Genomic DNA, 21766 nt, shown 5'->3' with positions numbered 1-21766 from the left:
GGCACTGCAGGCGGCGCTGGAAAACATAGAGATTACATAACCGTCGTAAACGATTTGGTTTTGCTTTCAGCACGACATGCCGAGGCGTTGAGATAAAGGACATGCCACGATCTTACGGCATCACTGAGGCCATTATTCTGAGACTACTGCCGTGCATATCCATGGAGTTGGTCGCTGTCTGTAGTGCGGTGGTATTTTAAGTGTGATAGCGAACATTTTGCCAGAAGATCCCACATTTTAAGCAATGTTTGTATATTTTTCTGCTGTGTCGTAAGTATATCACACACTGTAATCTGCACAGTGTTTCCTAAAGAAAAATGAAATATTACAATATCTAAGTCACTCCGAAACACAGAATCTGTAATATTTTCGATTAGTCCATCGTCACTTGACGATGATGAAGATGAGTCCCATACTTCTTAACAGAGCGTAGGGCAGCGACGCGGAAGAACTCGCCGCCTTACTAGGAAAGGTCCTAGTGGAGGTGATTTTTTTTTTTTTTGGTAGCAGTCTACTGACTGGTTTGATGCGGCCCGCCACCACGAATTCCTTTCCTGTGCTAACCTCTTCATCTCAGAGTAGCACTTGCAACCTACGTCCCCAATTATTTACTTGACATTCAAATCTCTGTCTTCCTCTACAGTTTGTGCCCTCTACAGCTCCCTCTAGTACCATGAAAGTCATTCCCTTATGTCTTAGCAAATGTCCTATCATCCTGTCCCTTCTCATTATCAGTGTTTTCCACATATTCCTTTCCTCTCCCATTCTGCGTAGAGCCTCCTTATTCCTTACCTTATCAGTCCACCTAATTTTCAATATTCGTCTATAGCATCACATCTCAAATGCTTCGATTCTCTTCTGTTCCGGTTTTCTCACAGTCCATGTTTCCCTACCATACAATGCTGTACTCCAGACGTACATCCTCAGAAATTTATTCCTCAAATTAAGGCCGGTATTTGATATTAGTAGACTTCTCTTGGCCAGAAATGCCTTTTTTGCCATAGCGAGTCTGCTTTTGATGTTCTCCTTGCTCCGTCCGTCATTGGTTATTTTACTGCCTAGGTAGCAGAATTCCTTAACTTCATTGACTTCGTGACCATCAATCCTGATGTGAAGTTTCTCGCTGTTCTCATTTCTACTACTTCTCATTACCTTCGTCTTTCTCCGATTTACTCTCAAACCACACTGTGTACTCATTAGACTGTTCATTCCGTTCAGCAGATCATTTAATTCTTCTTCACTTTCACTCAGGATAGCAATGTCATCAACGATTCGTATCATTGATATCCTTTCACCTTGTATTTTAATTCCACTCCTGAACCTTTCTTTTATTTCCATCATTGCTTCCTAGATGTACAGATTGAAGAGTAGGGGCGAAAGGCTACAGCCTTGTGTTACACCCTTCTTAATACGAGCACTTCGATCTTGATCGTCCACTCTTATTATTCCCTCTTGGTTGTTGTACATATTGTATATGACCCGTCTCTCCCTATAGCTTACCCCTACTTTTTTCAGAGTCTCGAACAGCTTGCACCATTTTATACTCTCGAACGCTTTTTCCAGGTCGACAAATCCTGTGAAAGTGTCTTGATTTCTCTTTAGCCTTGCTTCCATTATTAGCCGTAACGTCAGAATTGCCTCTCTCGTCCCTTTACTTTTCCTAAACCCAAACTGATCGTCACCTAGCGCATTCTCAATTTTCTTTTCCATTCTTCTGTATATTATTCTTGTAAGCAGCTTCGATGCATGAGCTGTTAAGCTGATTGTGCGATAATTCTCGCACTTGTCAGCTCTTGCCGTCTTCGGAATTGTGTGGATGATGCTTTTCCGAAAGTCAGATGATATGTCACCAGACTCATATATTCCACACACCAGCGTGAATAGTCGTTTTGTTGCCACTTCCCCCAATGATTTTAGAAATTCTGATGGAATGTTATCTATCCCTTCTGCCTTATTTGACCGTAAGTCCTCCAAAGCTCTTTTAAATTCCGATTCTAATACTGGATCCCCTATCTCTTCTAAATCGACTCCTGTTTCTTCTTCTATCTCATCAGACAAATCTTCACCCTCATAGAGGCTTTCAATGTATTCTTTCCACCTATCTGCTCTCTCCTCTGCATTTTACAGTGGAATTACCGTTGCACTCTTAATGTTACCACCGTTGCTTTTAATGTCACCAAAGGTTGTTTTGACTTTCCTGTATGCTGAGTCTGTCCTTCCGACAATCATATCTTTTTCGATGTCTTCACATTTTTCCTGCAGTCATTTCGTCTTAGCTTCCCTGCTATTCCTATTTATATCATTCCTCAGCGACTGGTATTTCTGTATTCCTGATTTTCCCGGAACATGTTTGTACTTCCTCCTTTCATCAATCAACTGAAGTGTTTCTTCTGTTACCCATGGTTTCTTCGCAGCTACCTTCTTTGTACCTATGTTTTCCTTCCCAACTTCTGTGATGGCCCTTTTTAGAGATGTCCATTCCTCTTCAACTGTACTGCCTACTGCGCTACTCCTTATTGCTGTATATATAGCGTTAGAGAACTTCAAACGTATCTCGTCATTCCTTAGTACTTCCGTATCCCACTTCTTTGCGTATTGATTCTTCCTGACTAATGTCTTGAACTTCAGCCTACTCTTCATCACTACTGTAATGTGATCTGAGTCTATATCTGCTCCTGGGTTCGCCTTACAATCCAGTATCTGATTTCGGAATCTCTGTCTGACCATGATGTAATCTAATTGAAATCTTCCCGTATCTCCCGGCCTTTTCCAAGTATACCTCCTCCTCTTGTGATTCTTGAACAGGGTATTCGCTATTACTAGCTGAAACTTGTTACAGAACTCAATTAGCCTTTCTCCTCTTTCATTCCTTGCCCTTATCTATATGTAGTATATGATAATGTTCAGACCACATTTTTCAGTTTAAAGATTACCTGCTGTGCAAGACACTGTTCCAGAAATTCAGATCGTCTTGTAAAACCAGCAAATACATTTAGCGCTTCAGAATTATTATACAGTGTCTATACCATGACACGCTTCATTCATGTATCTAATTAACTTTACGTGGTTTTTCCTATGACCGGCCGGAGTGGCCGAGCGGTTCTAGGCGCTTCAGTCTGGAACCGCGCGACCGCTACGGTCGCAGATTCGAATCCTGCCTCGGGCATGGATGTATGTGATGTCCTTGGGTTCGTTAAGTTCAATTAGTTCTAAGTTCTAGGGGACTGATGACCTCCGCTGTTAAGTCCCATAGTGCTCAGAACAATTTGAACCATTTTTTTTTCTTCCTGTGTCATCTATGGTTCTCAAATTTCCCATTCATCTAACCTACACTCATGAAAGCGCCAGCTGAAAAAAATTAATAATAAAAACAATAATAACTCATTTTAATTTCAACTTCTAGACCGTCAGGAACTAGAAATAAATCAATGACAACAGAATGCTTAATTAGAATTCCACACTTAAAACTACTTACATATTCAGAAAGCCATCGTATGGTCCTATATTCCACATCAAGGGACTGAAACAGCGGATTAGATGGACATGGGTAATGAATACACAATGGGCGCAACACATGGACTCTGTCAGTATTCACAAAAGCAACTCACTGAATTTTGTAAGACTTGGCTGACGGCTATCAAGATCATAACATCATACTGCAAAAACTAAACAACTTCTAAATCACTCTAGATTTTGGTACCACGTGAACTTCTCCTACACTCATGACCTGAATTTACATAGAAGAATAAATCGGACAAAAATTAGCAAAAGAGGGGGTATCAGATTTCACGGAGCCACGTTGAGGAAACATTAAGACACTTTAGCACATGCCGATACCTCAAGTGGACTCAGAATGGATTCCACGCATCCACGTGTAGAGCATTGTGCCCCCGTTGCAGGTCGCAAGGAAGCTGCCTAAAATTTATGAGGTGACTGAATGAAAGAAATCTGGCCCTGTTCCCATTTTCTAAAGCAAGCAGTTAGGACGGTTAACTGCCCACAAGGTTTCACATTTCTGGTTGTTAATAAGATAGTTAATCACTCACGAAGTTCAACATTTCCTGATGTTAATCCACACTCACACAATCGACATGAGCATGTGCTTGCGTAATGGTCCCAAGCATGGCGAACATGCAGAGACAACGTCTCATCGTTCGCACAGCCCGGAGGGAAACATCTCCTGTTTCCTGTACCCACCTGGCACCCTCTGCCAACGACTCAGTCAATCTTTTCCGAAACCCACAGGCAATCGCTTTGCTTAGCTTTTCGTCAGGTTATACTTCAACATAACCAATTACACTCTATCTTTAGCAAGTCACTTACATTTCTGTATCCCATTACATTTGAACTCCATGCAATCATACACTCATGGAAGAGTACAGACTGGAAATGGAAGTGTAGGATATTAAAATAAACCATGGATCGATTCATTCTTAAATGCAAAGGCATGATTTCATGAGTACAAAATCAGAACAATGCTTCTATCTCACAGAGTACCAAGAGAGTCCATCTACTGATGCATTAATATTACTGGCATGCAAAAGGTTTAAATGGATACTAAAAGTACCGCTTCAGCATTAGAGATCATATTCTAATACCTTTTTGTGGTTCCATCAAGACTTGTGCAGAACCTTAGTCAGCTTACAAATACATTCCTCATACTCACACTGTTTGCAACGCCCATTTCTGACAGTTGGTTTCTCACCTCAAAGTGCTCACTTTAAAATTCTCAACCATCAGTACCACACTGATCATAAAGATTTTGGACGCAATGTGCACACATTCTGGAACACTAGAATATGTTAATGACAGAGACATAATTAAACATTAACATTCATTCGTGTTAATGCTCTACAGATTGCATTACGAAGAATATGAGAGTTGGGTTCCCTTTAAGTAAACCACAAAATAATTTTACACTACATTTTTAGTGCAGCCATGGTTTGGTACATTTGTGTCATTGTCAGTGTGCTCGTATTTTAATGAAATTCGGTAAATACATGTCGTGTGGGAAAAAAAGTAAATGAAAAATTTTGCTTAAATTTATCAAACTGCTGACCACAAGTTAGCTGGCCAGTTAATAAAGGTCCTGCAACGCCTAGCCTTTAATAATGGCACCACAGTTTAAGGCAGGAAAGTTAGATTCGGTGCAACATTTCTCAGCGCACAAGTTACAGCTAGGTGTGGGTCGGATTGCAGTGAGTTACGCATACCAACTGTTGCGAAGTAGAATGGAGGCCACAGCGGCCGTCGAACAGCTGAAATGCGTAAACGCAGCAGTATGTATGTCTCACGTTACAGGAAGAATGGGCCAACTGCCGTAACTGGGGTGTGGTGTGTACGTGACACGAAGTGGCGCGTTAGCGAAACTGAGGGGCACAGCTGAGTGTAAATAGGTGCGGTTGTCTAACGAGATTCATTCAAGTCTGGCAGCTCTCCTGGATGGTGAGGCGTGTCACACCGCTGGCTACACGCAGCAACAGATGAGGTGCCAGCGTCCCAGTCCACGGGGGGTCATTGGTTCGACCCTCTGTGGACAACGCGGGGTCTGCAGCCAGACATGGCGGGCTACTCTTTGGCTTGCTACCGTGGGCAGTCGTCTCGGCTCCCGACACACGCCGTAGACTTTCCGAGGCGAGGGCTGCAGATTCGGATTCCGGATCGAGAGTGGTCGTTGCCGTCGCATTCTCAGCCACGCCAACGAGGAAGAAGCAGCAGCAAGACTGGCCTATGGCTCCCGGCAGAGCGGCGAGGATGGTGGACGCTGAGTCGGCTGCTGGCGCAGCCATCCTGATGTAATAGGAACTCTGGAACTCTGCACCTGGCGTACAGGGCCGGCTCGACACAGTACATTGCGGGACCCCGTGATGTGGACCGATGTGAATGGGGCACTGTAGCTAAAAAGTTTCCATCGAGTTTTAATACGGCAACTCCTGCCACCCATCCACTACATTTAGTGTCTTCCCAGTAGATTTGGTCGTCCTGATACATTCGGTGGCAGAAGTCGCCATTACACTTCTATAGATTATGGTACAACATTAAGACAGTTAGATAGTTTTGGACTAATTTTTCCTTCACCAGGTTTTAGCCACAAATAAGAACCTACTGATAATGGTACAATGCTACTGAAACATATTTGGACGTTGGAAGTTTTGAAACTTCCTGGCGGATTAAAAGTGGTGCTGGACTGGGACAACTTGAGATTTTAACTTTCGCGGCAAATGCTCTTATGAATGAGGGACCCAGGCAGAGCCCCCGATCCCCCACCACTTCTTTATTTCCATCAGTATCCTTCTCAGACTTCACAACACTTTTTAAAAATGAATATCAAAATATTTTTTGGTTCACATGAACAGACGGATCCCATTAACCATAATTTGTGCTGATGACATTGAGGTGGTTCTGGTTGTTCCATCCCGTTACGTTATCTCAAGGTATCCCGAAATCCTTTATTAGCAATGACGGATTGGTCTATGTAGCTGTTTTCAATGGTATCAAGAAGCTCTGGTGGAGAGCTTCACCCCGCTGTGTTTATTTAATTATATAGTAATGAACACCCTTTTCCCAGTTCTGTTGTTCTTAAATTTCGGAATGAATGTCTATTTTGGGTGTGATTCTGTAAGTAGGACAGATGTAATGCAAAGATTTTTTTCGCATCAACCTATCGTAGGTAGACTGGCAAAGATGCACCATTAGTAGAAAAGTATTCAAGGCATGGTATCAAGACCTGCCTTCCCCTTCGGGGATGAACAGAGTCACCGTTAGAGTCTCCGCCAATTTTCGTCACTCGGGTGTTGGATGGGTGAGAGTGTGGTCGCCGTCGAGCAGTTTGCTAATATTAAATGGATGATGTATATCATAGATTAGGTTACTAACCCGTTTTTTACCAGCGTCATCACAATTATGCTCGCATTACGACCACATTTTATAATTATTTCCGAGTATAGTGCTTACTTAGAATTCATAGTTGTAATGCGAGCATTGAGAGCTGTGAAATCCAGTTTGAAGCCATTAATCCGTAGGTGTCTGCAGTATCCATAAGAGCTTTTCAGTTGATTAGTCAGTTATTTCATTTTACTAAATTCCAGGATTGTAAGATTTAGATTTTTTTGGGAGAATGGGCTCCTCCCTTTGTGCAGTCTCCAACCGTGAGGTCGTAAAGGTGTGACAAGAGTAATTATTTCCTTCCAGTAATTTCAATTTTGGAGTTGGGCATGTGAACAGTGTGAAGTATTTAACGAATGTTGCGTATAAAGTTAGTTAATTTGATATACTTTTTCTTTGTTGGTCTTCATCTTGAAACACCCCCTTTTAATTCCTTTATTGGGTTTTGAGTAATTTATCGAAGCCGCCAAACAGTTAATTATTATGATTATGTGACCGTGTGCTTAATGGATGAAGGCTATCGGTTTTCCTGCTGTGGTTTTGGGGGTATTTCAACCGAGTGCGGCAGTTTTGAGACTGAATAGTGGAATGATATAAGGTTTGTCTATTATGAAGGACCACAAAGGTAGCGATGTACAAACTGATATATATATATATATATATATATATATATATATTTTCTACTAACACACAAATTCTGAGGCAGTTGCTACCTTCGCCTCACACGTCAAATCACAGTTATATCTTTTTATTGGTTGTTGATTTTCTGTACTTCGTCACACGCAATGCTGATGGTTAACATTCACAACAATCCTCACTGCAATCCATGGTTGTTGGTGGCCGACGCGGTTGACGCGAAACACGTAATTCGGCACTTGTCACTTTCATATCACTCGTGAATCGGTATTAGTGAGGGTCAACCCCACGACAATCAGGGGGACGTGCTCACTCGTCACACTCCGGTGAATTTTACCGTTTACAACTCACACGACCACCATTCTTGCCCGTCTCTCCAACACTACTTTTCACTCGACACACTCCCGTGCTACTACGCACTCAACACTCGTCTCACTGCCTCCTGCAGCACTCGACAATCGACTCCTGTCTGCTATCGACCTGAGTGTCAGATACTAGCTTCTATTTTCGTGGGATCACGGATCCCTTACAGTCTCCAGGCTGTCACACGCGCAGTACTTTTCGGAGAAATGGCTCCCAGCATTCTAAATTAAATGCAGTTAGGTTTTGTACACGCGTGAAATTATAATGTAAGATCCAAGAACCATCACTGATGGTGAGTAATTTGGAGCCACTGACTTTCGAGATGCCATGTGGACTTGGCTGCACAATCGATGAGCTAACGATTGTTCCTGTGGAAATACAGAGAAGGGACTGAGTACGTTCCGTGTGAAGATTTGATACTATCTAAGAACCATCAAAGAAAAGACATTAATGAAATAAGAAGACAGGGTTCGTTATTACATATGATCGTTTTTGAAGAAATTCGGTTTTGCGAGCATAGCTCTTAGGACGTTTTAACAAGATGTTTGCGTATTAACTATGCATATTTGTGTCTGCTTGCTTACCAGCCGAGCACCCAATATGCTATGTTTTTCCCGCCAAAATCAGAGGGGGACCCTGAAATTCGTTTTGAACCGATTATGTGAAAATAGTACTTGTTACACATCCGATGTGTGGCATGAGTATGAGAGTGGCGTAGGAGAACGGTAAGCGCAAGAACAACGCAACATGCGTCCCATCCCGTCCACATCACTGAGTTGTAGATCATTTATATTAGAGGGACTGTGAATGCACTACATGTGCGTGTAACGTAAAGAATTTTGTGCACAAATGAGAATAGGCACTTGTGGCCCAATAAAAGTGATATTTAAGAGACAATCTTGCGTGTATGGAACAGTAATTTCACCATCTGTAATACTGAAATGAGGCCTCATAATACAGTAACGTGAAACCAGAAATTAATGAAAGAAAAGATCCCTTGTGGGAGTTTATCGTGTATGATGTGGTGCAGATGTTCTCACTTAGCTGGGCTCTTTAGTTGCTTGTTTTCTATCCCCTTTGGAGTTTTCCGTTGCGAAATAGAGTGATCGAATAATTCAAAAATGGTTCAAATGGCGCTGAGCACTATGGGACTTAACTTCTAAGGTCATCAGTCCCCTAGAACTTAGAACTACTTAAACCTAACTAACCTAAGGACATCACACACATCCATGCCCGAGGCAGGATTCGAACCTGCGACCGTAGCGGTCGCGCGGTTCCAGACGAATCATTCAATTAATAACCAATTAAACAACTCAGGCTGTCCCTTTAATGATTATTTGGCAAGCATTGACTCAAGGAACGCAACGAGAGTATCAGTACCAATGCAAGCTTCACTCACCAGACTCAGGGCAAAATTTAATCACTCGAATTGTCCCAGGAAGAAATACATGAGGGACAACGGTAATATTGCAGTATGTTGTCAGAGCATCTAATAACTGGATACGATACAGAGAACAGCAAGATTTATTAATATTAGCAACTACTTCAGCTTGCTAGATTCCGTATCTCCTCAGAAAGGTACTTAGCAAGTAAGATTCGACTTCGTAATAAGGTTTGCTACTTGGTATGTCGCTCCTCAGTATTTGTTGCCTGGTTACTTAGGTGGAAGCTCAAAATAATTATCAGCAGATGCCAGTTGTTTATATACTTTGGCAAGAGAGATCGAGGTAATGCCCCTGTGGTGTAGAGGGGCTCTTAGGACGCTTATCGCAGACTTGTCGATATCCCGAGCTGCAGTCAGCCATTGGCCGTGTAGCAGCGCTAGAGGGTAACATTTATTGGGCGCGCGTACAGCGGCACGCCGACACTCGACTGCTCGTGAAACGGTGCCGCCGCAGCCGGAAAATGGCCGCCCCTTTTGTTGGCTTCGAAATGTGGCTCCAATTTTATTTCGCGGCGGTCGCTCCTCCGCGAGCCCTTTCCCTAGAACCGGCCGCTCCCGACCTTTGCAGCCCTAACCCCACAGATTTAGCCATCGACGTATCCGTCTGGCGGCCTTTCTCGGTGCGGCGAGCCTGGAGATGCCGGCATCCGGCTGCAGAGTGAGGCACTTTTATGACTCTTCTTCTTCTTCTTCTTCTTCTTCTTCTTCTCTTCCATCACCGGTCCCACTGCCTCCCGGAGCTGAGCAGAGTCCGGGGCCAGCGGTACAGAAGCCTGCAAATAGAAAGCAGATGACGTCGGACGCTTCTGCATGGAACTCTCATTCCAGCGAGTATTCTAGATGAGACAAAAGCGCACCGTCGGTGTTTTATAACCTAGCATGTTGCGTATTGGAAGAAGGAATGACGAGATCTCACACACGGCTGTAACAAGTGGGAGCTGTCCGGAGGTATCGTATGCTTCAGCTGGACTCTCAGTCTACTCATCGTCCACCGCTCTCGTACAACTAACTTTTAAATTTAGCAACACAGGTAGAATTTGCCTGTATCTCTGTCTTCGTCCCTCTCTCTCCCTCTCTCTCTCTCTCTTTTTTTCTCCCCCCCCCCCCATCTCTCTCACACTACTCTCTACGACTGGACGTCTCACTCTTCCAGGCTCACCTCTCCCGTTCTATCTCTCTTTCTCTCAATCTCTCTCTCTGCCTCTCTAGGGCAAGGTCGGGGTGGTATCGGACAACGTATTGTATTAGACCACGGCTGTTCCTGAACTCTAGCGCGTTTGGGAGTGGCAACAAGTTATGTCTTCCAGTGAGTTTGTTGTCTCCAAGTAAGCAATATTAGACTTTCATTGTTTCTTAAGACATAACTGGTGTTGTTCTCTATAGTGCACGTGCACGCTGTGACAATGCCTATCACAAGTACTACCAGCGGGAATGTTAAGCTACCAAAGCGGTACGTTATGGCTTTTCAGATTTTACGTATCAACAAGGGTAACTGTCAAACACTGTATTTCGAAAATGGAAATGATACCAACAAAATTTTCAAAGTTTCCCCCGATCTCGATCTCAGAAATATATCTAAAAAATTTCAGCCATTTTCTCTGCATTACTCTCGATCTTAGAAATATATCTAAAAAATTTCAGCCATTTTCTCTGCATACCCGTCCTGGAAACCGCGGCTCGGTTTTGGTAACCAAAGACCATGCTCTTTGGGAGTTTCTCGATAACTTATCAACTTTTTTTTTTAAACCGGGGAGATGTTACTTTTAGATAAACATCTAGAGAATTGACCGTCAAAATTTGAGCAGTTTGCTGCCGTTAGTTATCTAGATATCCGATGACGACTCCGAAAAACCACCCGTGAAACAAATTGTGCCCCAATAAGCCCCTCAAGATACACAATACATTGCTTCTAATGCAAAAAGAAGCAACCAATTTGCTACTTTCCCCTAAGCTTGAGAGTGTGTCTAATATTAAGACTTTGGCCCTGTTCTGTAAGATATTAAGACGATCCTTCTGCTGAATATGCAAATGGTCTCTAGACCAAGGGGTATCCAAAATACTTGAACCTACCTTCCTGTTACCAAATGAACCCGAGGCATGAGTGCCCGAAACATCCCGTTTCCAAGCGCGGCGTTTTGGGGCTAATTGGTCTTTAGACCATAAGGAGAAAAGAAGGATAGGAAGCCCTAAAAGAAGATGGTGCGATCAGTTTTAGATTTCTTTCTAGAGAGGCAATGATGTCTACCCGAAGTGAACGTATTGATGCTGATCGCATGGGTACCGGTGACTGCACTTCACTGATGTATAGATGCAGAATATGAACTTTCAGAACCACTCAGACGCAGAGAATTGAAGCGGCAGACAGGCTAACAAATGGTTCAAATGGCTCTGAGCACTATGGGACTCAACATCTTAGGTCATAAGTCCCCTAGAACTTAGAACTACGTAAACCTAACTAACCTAAGGACATCACACACACCCATGCCCGAGGCAGGATTCGAACCTGCGACCGTAGCAGTCCCGCGGTTCCGGACTGCAGCGCCAGAACCACTAGACCACCGCGGCCGGCGACAGGCTAACAATTAGATCACAAGAGGGAAAGCAAAATAAGAGAGAAGCCTGAAACGTGTCTGTGAAGTCGTTTCATAAGATGCTTGTCGAATTCGGGACAAATTATTCTACCTGATTTTAGCTCAATGCGGGAACTCTTCCACAAAAACTGAGCACTCAGATAAGGCCTATTGAATATTATATGTGTGTTTTAATGTGGGGTTTCGGTTTTGTTTTGTGGGAAACGCTGAGTTGGTCATCGTCTGCTGGGAGCAGACGCTGTTGCTTCTCGTTCAAAGGAGAGCACAGGATGACCAACTTAGGTTTCCAATACCTGAATAGAGAGGTTTACCCATCTTAGTCGAAGGCTGTGTCGAAGGCTGTTTTTGTGAGGTTGGTGATGGAGGGCTACCCCTCTGGGAACTTCCGCTGCACGGGGACCTAGGTAATCTCGAAAGAGAAAGCGGCACTCTTCGCTGAACGCTTAGTGAGTACGGATCGTAGCTCTTAAGGGGGCTTTCAGGTGATAGGAAGCAGGTTGAGTTAGGACTTCGTTATGTTTAACTGTTGAAATACTTAAGAACTTCAGCTTAACTGAAGCGTGTGAAGCGAGTTATTTTTCGGAATGTGCCATAATTATACTACTTGAAATAGTTACTTTGTTCATTTTGAAATTTGCTTAAAGAAATTTGCATACTTGTAATTACAATTATTAATGTAATTAAACTAATAATTTTCCAGCTCCCTTTTTTTCTAAATAGTTAGGAAGGGCTTGGGCTTGTGGCGACCCTGAATTTCTGAATTTTTATCATTACTTGTGTGGGAGAAGCAGCTATAAATGCGAGATAACGTGTATGGCTCGATGAGAAACGTCGTGAGGACAATAATATGTTACAAGCCCCTTGTTCTTGGTATAACAGAAAAATCCAACAGTATAGTCAGGAAAGGCATGAACATCTGTTATATATTAATCAAAGCTGGATGTCAGCGAAAACCCATGACTATAACCATAAGGAGAAAAGAAGGATAGGAAGCCCTAAAAGAAGATGGTGCGATCAGTTTTAGATTTCTTTCTAGAGAGGCAATGATGTCTACCCGAAGTGAACGTATTGATGCTGATCATGATGCACTAGGTATTGCCGTGAGAATCGTAGAAAATTTGTGTTGGGGGTGAAGCTCTCTTCTTCCAAATGTAACATTTTCCTATAACTCACGTACTTCGTCACACGTAAATTGGTGATACATAACATCCTTAATTTAACCCGAGAAGCCTATGGCACTATGAATTTGTGACACACAATTCTTGACCACACAGCGACACTCAATTGAACCCGACGGTTAGGTTCCATAATAGCTCAGGGATTTACCTTCAACCACAAGTGATTATTCTGGAAATTTATTGATACTACTGTGTGAATCTCACCACATCCCTGAAGAAAAGTAAGCCTTGAACAGGGGATCTTCTGTGTTTCGCCATAGCATCAATTCTCAGATGACCATGGTCATCTGGTGTCGTGATAGATGGATAAAGTAGCTACTCTATCAGATTTCACATTGCGCGATTGTAATATATGTACATTTGTTTCAGGATCATCTTCTACTCGTCGTAACATTTCCTTCTCCATATGTGGTTTGCGAAATGTGCAAAGTCCCTCGCAATTCCTTGTACTTGTGGCGAACGAGCCTAAACCTGCAGCCGGCCGCGGTGGTCTAGCGGTTCTAGTTGCGCAGTCCGGAACCGCGCGACTGCTACGGTCGCAGGTTCGAATCCTGCCTCGGGCATGGATGTGTGTGATGTGCTTAGGTTAGTTAGGTTTAACTAGTTCTAAGTTCTAGGGGACTAATGACCTCAGCAGTTGAGTCCCATAGTGCTCAGAGCCATTTGATCCTAAACCTGCAGGGCACTGGAGCAACCTGTGGGACATTTTTTTCAGATGGAATGCATCATTAATGATGTCGTTCGGTTTTTATAAGATGTGCTTGTTGATTAATGCCGTTGGCTAAAGCATAACAGAATACCATTCTCTTCGAGTAACAACAGTACTCAATTTCACTGTTTACGTTGTTTTCATTCCACGGAATCAAGTGCCGCGTCTGAAACAGTTCCACATTCAGATGACTAAATACAGCAAAAAATGCAACAAGAAAAGAGCAATGAACGTCAATTTTTCCTAGTCCATATTATTATGCGGTTGAACCAAATATATCTCGAGTACGGAGCAACCTGGCTGTGGCGTTCTACCGACGTATTCCGTATCTTTACACACTCAGAGACAAAGTAAGGGGAGTCCTCTTTCTCATTGCCTTTTAACTCGGCGAAGAAACAACGGTTTATTAGTGTTATAAATATAAAGTAGAAGCAGCGTCTTGAAAACACCAAAATGATATGTGGGAGAATGTATTTCCAGTACCACGAATATTGTATATCGGAAAAACCCACGACTTTGGGATTTCCAGTTGCCACCCCAAGGAAAACTGCGGTGTAAGGCTTTTTCAATGCGGAAGCGAAAACAAAATTTTGAATTCTGCTATCAGAAATGGAACAGCTGCAACTCGAATTCAAGACGCGATATGACAGAATTGTGTTATACATCCAGAAGGACCTCAACACATTACAACAAATGTTGAAACTTCTACATCTACATCTACATCTACATCCATACTCCGCAAGCCACCCAACGGTGTGGGGCTGAGGGTACCTTGAGTATCTCTGTCGGTGCTCCCTTCTATTCCAGTCTCGTATTGTTCGTGGGAAGAAAGATTGTCGGTATGCCTCTGTGTGGGCTCTAATGTCTCTGATTTTATCCTCATGGTCTCTTCGCGAGATATACGTAGGAGGGAGCAATATACTGGTTGACTCCTCGGTGCAGGTATGTTCTCTAAACTTCAACAAAAGCCCGTACCGAGCCGGCCGCTGGTGGCCGAGCGGTTCTGGCGCTACAGTCTGAAACCGCGCGTCCGCTACGGTCGTAGGTTCGAATCCTGCCTCGGGCATGGATGTGTGTGTTGTCCTTAGGTTAGTTAGGTTTAAGTAGTTCTAAGTTCTAGGGGACTTATGACCTCAGCAGTTGAGTCCCATAGTGCTCAGAGCCATTTAAACCATTTTTGAACCGTACCGAGCTACTGAGCGTCTCTCCTGCAGAATCTTCCACTGGAGTTTATCTATTACCTCCGTAACGATCTCGCGATTACTAAATGATCCTGTAACTAAGCGCGCTGCTCTCCGTTGGATCTTGTCTATCTCTTCTATCAACCCTGTCTGGCACGGGTTCCACACTGGTGAGCAATATTCAAGCAGTGGGCGAACAAGCGTACTGTAACCTACTTCCTTTGATTTCGGATTGCATTTCCTTAGGATTCTTCCGACGAATCTCAGTCTGGCATCTGCTTTACCGACGATCAACTTTATATGATCATTCCATTTTAAATCACTCCTAATGCCTACTCCCGGATAATTTATGGAATAAACTGCTTCCAGTTGCTGACCTGCTATATTGTAGCTAAATGATAAAGGATCTTTCTTTCTATGTATTCGCAGCACATTACACTTGTGTACATTGAGATTCAATTGCAATTCCCCGCACCATACGCCAATTCGTTGCAGATCCTCCTGCATTTCAGTACAATTATCCATTGTTACAACCTCTCGATACACCACAGCATCATCCGCAAAAAGCCTCAGTGAACTTCCGATGTTATCCACAAGGTCATTTATGTATATCGTGAACAGCAGCGGTCCTACGACACTCCCCTGCGGCACACCTGAAATCACTCTTACTTCGGAGGACTTCTCTCCATTGAGAATGACATGCTGCGTTCTGTTATCTAGGAACTTTTCAATCCAATCACACAATTGGTCTGATAGTCCATATGCTCTTACTTTGTTCATTAAACGACTGTGGGGAACTGTATCGAACGCCTTGCGGAAGACAAGAAACACGGCATCTACCTGGGAACCCGTGTTTATGGCCATCTGAGTCTCGTGGACGAATAGAGCGAGCTGGGTTTCACCCGATCGTCTTTTTCGAAACCGATGCGGATTCCTACAGGGTAGGTTTCTAGTCTCCAGAAAAGTCATTATACTCGAACATAATACGTGTTCTAAAATTCTACAACTGATCAACGTTAGAGATATAGGTCTATAGTTCTGCACATCTGTTCGACTTCCCTTCTTAAAAACGGGGATGACCTGTGCCCTTTTCCAATCCTTTGCAACGCGACGCTCTTCTAGAGACCTACGGTACACCGCTGCAAGAAGGGGGCAAGTTCCTTCGCGTACTCTGTGTAAAATCGAACTGGTATCCCATCAGGTCCAGCGGCCTTTTCTCTTTTGAGCGATTTTAATTGTTTCTCTATCCCTCTGTCGTCTATTTCGATATCTACCATTATATCATCTGTGACACAATCTATAGAGAAAACTACAGTGCAGTCTTCCTCTGTGAAACAGTTTTGGAAAAAGACATTTAGTATTTCATTCGTGTTGCGTGAACAGGATAGATTCAAAGCGTCACTTAACTTAGATCCATTATATTTGTTTACGAGCTCTGTCAGAAATATAGTTTATAAGGCCCATTAACAAATCAAGTATGCTTAATATCTGGAAATTCTCGTTGTTTTGAATGTGCTATGATTCATCCTTCACGAATATGCGATACTCGAAACCAACGATCATGTTTGGTGGAAATCGTCATGTTGATTATCATGAGGGTCTAAGAGGTTGGTATAGTTTCGTCAGGTTTCGATGCCTCCGATAGTCTGAAACGAAGAGGGGGAGGAAATCGTCGCGGGCCACATCGGACAGGTCAGAGGAAATAAAAAAAATTGTAAACAGGCCAAAACTAACTAGAAAATGTGTGGAAAACTCTCTCTTTGAGCTTGAGGAACTGAAAAGTTACTGTATGATTTTCAGGGATTCTAGATTGAATACCGCATAGCAGTTTAATAAACTGTCAAATATCAAATACAGAAAAAAATCAGTGTTCCCGGGGGTAAGTGCCACTCAGTAGTGAAAGAAATTAAATTTGTTAATCTACGCCAATGTGCATTACGATTTATACTTCAGTAAATTATCTACAGCAGAGGAAAGCCCTGAACATTTGCTACGAACTACAGGTAAGGACACTATGAGTGGCCAATTACCCGTTTTTCCTCACAAGTAAATGACTGAAAAGTAAGAGAAGGATACAGACTACTCTTGAACAAACCAAGCGGTCTGTGCTTACGGCTCCACACATTTATCTCCAATTTTGAATTTTAACTTCTGCAAACTCCACCGGTTTCGTTTAAAAAAGTGGTCTTTTTCAATGTATTTCACCGAAACTAGTAGCTAATCCCGGTCGTTCATGGCATGAAGATAAATTTGTACAGGAAGTAATATTATGAAACGGGTCTTCATCCTGAAGGGAGTTAAATCATGCAATCATTGCTTGGAAATAGATGGTGTGAAGTATACCAAGACTGATATGTAAACAGACTTTCTTTTTCAATTCATTTTTTGGAATAAGGGTGTTTTCTGCATCCAGAATTTAGATGAAAAAATTCTCGTGGTATGCAGTGTTTGTGAGACTAAAATCAGGAATACTTGACATTATTGTTTTCGTTGCTGTTATTGTTGTTGTTGTTTTGTGTTCAGTCTAAAGGCGGTTCGAGCCATTTCTTACCTCTAGTCAATCCTTTGCACGTCGTCGTAGCTATGGCAAGCTGCATATATTTCAGATTTCTAACTGTATTCAATCCATGGTCCCTGCTGCACATATTTTACCCCTCCACCCCCCTCCACCCAAACACTTCCCACCATTATACTGTAATTTTAACAATTCCTTGATGCCTCATATTATGTACAATCAGCCTACCGTCCCGATTGCTCAAGTTGTTCCTCCCGATTTATATCTGCACTATTGAGTCTATCTGCCCATACAATTTTCGTTATTCCTACGTAATAACACATATCATAAGCGATTATGTTTCCATAGTTACAGCTTATCATCCATATTTCAGTTCAGTCTATGAGAACACTACATAATGTACTCTATGAGAACACTACCATAATTAGTTTCCTTACTCTTAAATCTACTTTCGATGTTAACTGATAAGCCATTTTCGGTTCAGCTATATGTAATACTAGCACGAACGAAAGTACGATAATAAATTAAATTCAATATTTTATGGAATACTGTGAATATATTAAGTATACATTTGAGCTTTCCACTCTTCGCACCCCTAAATCTGCAAAATACCCAAGCTCTAGGTAACATTTATACACAAATTATTTCTCTATTTGTACTTTTGTACTAGAAAGGTTTTAAAATTTCTCTGTTTCGGTCGCGTACCAATAGAATACTGAACATGAAGCAAGATAAAGCTAACTGAAAGCGAATTTACGCATTTGGCAAGTTATCAAAATCTGAATAATGTCACTGCATAAATTGTCAGATCACGCTACAGCAGATTATTGTAAACGCTACTGCGGTCTATTTGCAATGTAAAGTAATTGTCATGCTAAGCCTGTTCTCTGTGGACGAGTAATATCAAATTACAATTTCGGATTCACGCTCATCCAGCGATTACCTATCCTTATGAACTTAACGTAGTGTAAATTCATAACCTATCGGAAACGTAATATTAATTCTCGTTTACCAGGGACGTAGGACACAAGAACAGTATCTCTTTATCGACATAGGTATTTAGCCTCTTCATGTTGAGGTATAACTGGAAACCACTGCATGTGTATTCGTAAACATTTCGGCACCAGCGGATACTCTATTTCTCTGTTGTGTGCTTGCGAATGACGTCAAAAGGAAGAAAAAATATTGTAAATTGTATTCCTGAACAGTATAAACTAGGTTTAGAAATAAAATCATGATACATCCACTTTTATGGCCCACACCCCTCTGATTATCAAATCATCTTCAGTATCGATTATTATAAATTCACATTGGAGTTTATTAGCTTTTTATGATTTCCATCAAAAGAACTACTAGATTATCTGTCAATGTTCTACTGGAGGAAAATGATCCCTTAATTTGATTTGTATGTGATTTCTGGTAGGAGCCATGTTGATACTGTTATATTCTAACTCGGCCATTGGTGAACCGAAGGACGACGTACGAGTATTAATCTGTCTGGTATATTTCCTGTCGTGTGCCAGGGGCCATCAACATTTTCGGAAAAGAATCTGTTGCTAGGGACAACTTCGGCTCAGTTATACAAGTTTGCACTTCAGAAAGCATTTAATGGACGTTGTCGTTAACTTCGTTATCAGTGAGACTGCAACGACCAATGGAACGATGACACGATCCTTCAAAAACCGTACCTAACCCGCCCAATGCTCCACTGTTGGAAGAAAAGTGTCTGGACTAAATTGTTTCACGAATGATCTCCATATTTTAACTAGAAGAAGTGGAACACTTTTCATGATGGTAATTAAGTGCAGCGTTGTATGAAGTGCTATATAATTCCATGGAAATAAGTAAAAATTTTCAGCACGTTCGGCAACTGTACAATCTTTCCTTCTGATACGTAAGTAACAATTATGATTCATATGCTTTGGACAATGTTACCTAAAAATTCTCCCGAATAGACCGCTGATCGTTTCCTGTGTACGAGCTGATTTTTCGGCAATTATGTCTAATTTCAAATTACAAGTAGAAGTTAACGATAAGACGCCCTGAAGTTGGTGTGTGCGAAGAGCATAGTAAACAGAATAGACACCAATATGTTATCATGGAAGTTACTTGGTGTTTGCTAGTAATATACAGAAGAAGAAAAGGGAAAATTGAAGGAGTACTGCATGAAGATCAGTTCGGTTTCAGGATGGGAACTGGTGCCGAAGATACATTCCTGACATTTCACTTAGTAATGGAAGACAGAGTGAAAAAAAAGTAGGACAACTTGGTGGAGTTTTAGGACGTAGGGGAAGCCTTCGACAATTTAACGAGGAATAAGGTGCTGACAACAAAAATATTGGGAATGACTTTTATAGAATGGAAAAAGATCTGTACTGCCCTTGATTAATGTGGTTCCTTCTTCGCAGTTTCTTCTATATCGAAGAGTAATTCATGAGAGCAAACGAGTAGTAAACTGCAAATATGTAAAAGGCAACTTTCAGATATATACACTACTACTTTAAGGACTGGATAACACTTTTGTCTCACTGACGCGTTCCGCATTGCATTTAGCGGAAGTATGATTTATGGGAATTGTATATGAACGAGAGAACCAACAAGACGGAAAGTCACAATAGGTTCATAAAATAATGACATAAAATTTCTTAGCCTTATTAGATAATGAGCTAAAGAGATCTTCTTTTTTTTTTTTCAAAAACAGCAGTTGTATATTGTGGATTACTTATAATAGCTGAAACAAGAATGCTGGAATGATATAAGTAGATATACATTGGAAGTTAATGAAATGTGTATGGGTGCACGAACTAGGAGGGTATTTGAATTAGTGGCCAAAGTCTGTGAAACGGGTGACTCACCATTCGATATGCATATTACCAACAGTCAATGTCTGAAACCTATGGCTCGATTAAAATGACATTTCATGCTGTAAATTTGTCATGAGAATAATATATGGAAAAATGCAACGGAAGTTAAGGATTACTAAACGAAGAATTGTTTATTTTCGGTAAGGTAAAATATCCAAGAGAAACAATTCTGAAACTGTGCTTGGTAATGGTTCAAATGGTTCAAATGGCTCTGAGCACTATGGGACTCAACTGCTGAGGTCATTAGTCCCCTAGAACTTAGAACTAGTTAAACCTAACTAACCTAAGGACATCACAAACATCCATGCCCGAGGCAGGATTCGAACCTGCGACCGTAGCGGTCTTGCGGTTCCAGACTGCAGCGCCTTTAACCGCACGGCCACTTCGGCCGGCGCTTGGTAATGAAAGACTGAAAAAAAGGTCACGAAATGTTCCTAGAATTTATGTTCCTGGACAAAAGCTTTGACAGTGTACAGTGAAATGTTATCTGCACAGTCCTTATAGATTTGGAATTGAAGTGCAGAGAAGAACGAACAACAGCAGGATTAACAGAACCCAGCTGAGAGCAATAAAAGAAGATCAAGGAAAACAACCTCAACAAGAAGGGTGTAAAACAGGTTGGAGCTTATCACCACTTTCGTTCAAGTTGTATGACGAAGTACGAGGGAGCAAACGAAAGAAAATTTCGGAATAGAAATAAAAAGAGGAGAGAAAGAAGACTGAGGTTTAACGTCCCGTCGTCATCGTGATCATAAGAGACGGACCAAAACTAGGAATGTTCGTTAAGGATAGGGAAGTAATTCGCCCATGCCCTTTCAACGAACCGTCATAGCATCTGCATCGAGCGATTTAGGGAAATCAACGGAAGACCTACATCTGGATCGTCGGATGCAGACTTGAAAAGTCATCCTCCCAAATGCGTGTCCAGTGTGTTAACTACTGCACTAGCTTTTTCGGTAATAATAATAATAATAATATTGCTAACGGAACAGACAGAATTGCTGAAGTTTGTAGACAGTACAGGTCTTCTTACAGGATATAAGGAAGAAGTAGTTCTGACGAAAGGAATGGGGACAATACTGAGCAGAGAATATGGATTGAGGATGAACAAGGAAAAGCAGAAGGTAAATGGCTCTGAGCACTATGGGACTCAACTGCTGAGGTCATAAGTCCCCTAGAACTTAGAACTACTTAAACCTAACTAACCTAAGGACAACACACACAGCCATGCCCGAGGCAGGATTCGAACCTGCAACCGTAGCGGTCGCGCGGTTCTAGACTGTAGTGCCAGAACCGCTCGGCCACCAGCGGCCGGCGCAGAAGGTAAGAAGCCCAGCATATAGAAGATAAATATCCTAAGTGGCAGTGACATAGCAGAAAAATTGAAACAAATTTTCTTT

This window comes from Schistocerca nitens, chromosome 8, assembly GCF_023898315.1.
Source record: "Schistocerca nitens isolate TAMUIC-IGC-003100 chromosome 8, iqSchNite1.1, whole genome shotgun sequence".
Taxonomy (NCBI): Eukaryota; Metazoa; Arthropoda; class Insecta; order Orthoptera; family Acrididae; genus Schistocerca; species Schistocerca nitens.
This window is presented reverse-complemented; position numbering follows the sequence as displayed.